The sequence below is a fragment of the Nansenia antarctica genome, assembly GCF_963989245.1.
Source record: "Nansenia antarctica genome assembly, chromosome: 15".
In the NCBI taxonomy this organism is placed as follows: Eukaryota; Metazoa; Chordata; class Actinopteri; order Argentiniformes; family Microstomatidae; genus Nansenia; species Nansenia antarctica.
This window is the reverse complement of record NC_137685.1, coordinates 495,001-497,554: the sequence shown is the minus strand read 5'-3', so window position 1 is coordinate 497,554 and position 2,554 is coordinate 495,001.

Sequence of the window (2,554 nt, the reverse complement as noted above, 5' to 3'; positions counted from 1 at the left end):
ACTTAAGTTGTGGAGAATTATCCAAGCCGTTGTTACTGAAGGACACAAACACGATGGCTCTTTTATACCGTACGTCTATAGCATACCTTCTCCTTCAGCAGTACAGTACTTCTCTCCAGGACTTCTCTCAATGATTTCTGTCACAACATTGTGTCAATAAACCTTGCAGATTGGTACACAATGTTCGAAATAGGTGTAGGCTAATTTGTATTTTCATTAGGATAGGACGGAATCAGTGATTGGACTGAAAGATGTAAGAGGATGACTTGGGGGTCGTGGAGGGTTGGAATGGGGGGTCAGGGAGGGTGGTGGGCGAGGCAGCAGTCAGCTGGTTGTGTATTGTGTCGATTTTGGTTTGAAAGAATGTTAAAAATAGGTTGCATTTACTGGTGGTGAACGAGTTAGAGATAGTGTCCATGGGCTGGAGGAGTTTGTTGATGGTTGGTGGAGAAGAGTGTTTGGGGTTGTTAGTTGTTTGGGGCCAGAGTCGATGATGGAGGAATAGTAGGAGGAGCGCGCACTGTCGAGGGCTTCTTTATATTGTTGTTGTTGAAGTTTATTGGCATCCAAATGGACAGTGAGACCAGTTCTTTTGTGTAGGCGTTCAAGTTGACGGCCTTTGGCTTTGAGATGGTGGAGTTGGTCGGTGTACCAGGGGGCAGAGTGAGTGAAGGAGACAGATTTGCTTTTGGTGGGAGCAACCTGGTCAAGGCAGGAGGGAAGCGCATCATGGTAGGTGTTGACCAGGTCAGTGGGGGAGACGCCTGGAGAGAGGGCAGAGTCAGAGATGGAGTCGGCCAGGTAAGAGTTGTGAATCAAGCATCATCATCTCCCCTTTTCTAAAACTTCTTATTGTTTTAACTCTAATGCCTTTTTCATTGTGGATAAATATTTGTTTTCATAGTTGATGTTCTTTTTCACACCGTTCAGGACTGTCAAATTAACTCCCAGTGACTCGGCTGGTGGCATTGTTGCACTGGCTTGTTTAGGGTTTAAAGCTGGACTGTGACAGGGAAGCTGACATCCTGTCATTGTAACGCCGCTTCTAATGAGACCCAGGACCGTAATGAGAATGCTCCCTCTTCCTATTTGTCAAAACATGACAATTACTGAATGGGAAGATACAGTGCATACACTTTCACATCCCCAATAGTGTCTCCATGCAGCTCACCCACAGACAGGGTTAGGCTCTGTGGGTGAGAGATTTATACTGCATGTCTGATATTGATAGGGAGGTCACTAGACGTGTATTTTAATGAGCGACTTATTGTATGACGATGACTGTCATATTAATAATAATAATAATAACAAATAACAATAAACAAAGCAAAACTGAAACATTGGCCTTGGAGAACAGATGGGTTTTGAGGGCTAGTTTGAAGGAGTCCAGGGTGGGGGTGTTGCGGATCACTATGGGGAGGGAGTAGGTGCGGCCACGCTGAAGGCTCTGTCATGACCCAGGCTCATGGATCGAGACAAAAAGGGGAGATACACATCAGAATCAATAAAATAACATCATATTTATTAACTTAGGCAAAAATTATACTCACAAAAACTTGGATGAGGCATGTCCATCAGTAGTGTGTGTGAGTGGATGCGTGTATGTGTGAGTGTAGGATGTTGTAAGGTGTAAAATAATAATGCCACAAAACTAGGAATGCCACAACATAACAAAATGTCCACATGGAGAGAGGTCTCCCAGGTGAATGGGGAGTTCCTGCTTTTAAAGCCTCACCGCCAGGGGTAATAATAATAATAATAATTCATTGGATTTATATAGCGCTTTTCCGAGGCTCAAAGACGCTGACAATATAGGGGATACGGAAAACACAGGCTAGGGGCACACAGGCTAGGGGTAAACACAGGTGGGGGGCAGGTGAGATGGCCGGGAGTCCAGAGCAAAACGACAGGAGCAGCAGGAGGGCGAAACCAAGCTGAAGATGAAACCAGAGTACAGGTGGGAGCAGGTCAGTGGATAGGCTGGGAGCGACCAGCAGTTGGTGGGCAGCGAGCCGTGTAAGCATGGCAGTGGGTAGCCAGGTGTAGCCAGGTGTAGCCAGGTGTAGCCAGGTGTAGGCAGGTGTAGGCAGGTGTAGGCAATGCGGCTGATTAGTGTATGGATTAGAAGTATGGATCTGCTTCACCTGCAGAGAGAGAGAAGATAGATCCACAACCAACAGCCCGTCACAATGACAAAAGTCAGATTTAAAACAATAAATGCATTATATGGAAGGAGGCAGGGTTGATGACGTCCTGGTGTAATCTTTACTTGGAGTCGGACAGCTCCATATTCACTCCATATTCGCTTGCTGAAGGTTGCCTGACTGATCTGGGCGCCACTCTCATATCCGGACATGAAATTCACTTCAATGTCAACGAACAAAGACAGAGGCTTGAAATGAGTTGAGGAGAAATTAATCAGTCAACAATTTATCCATGCCTTACATAAACCTTTGTAAGCAGAAATATACCTTTCTTGGATGCTACTTATTTGTGGTATAAGGCCTTTGGTGCATTTGGTGCACACAGACAGTAAATCTCCTGATGCGTTAAA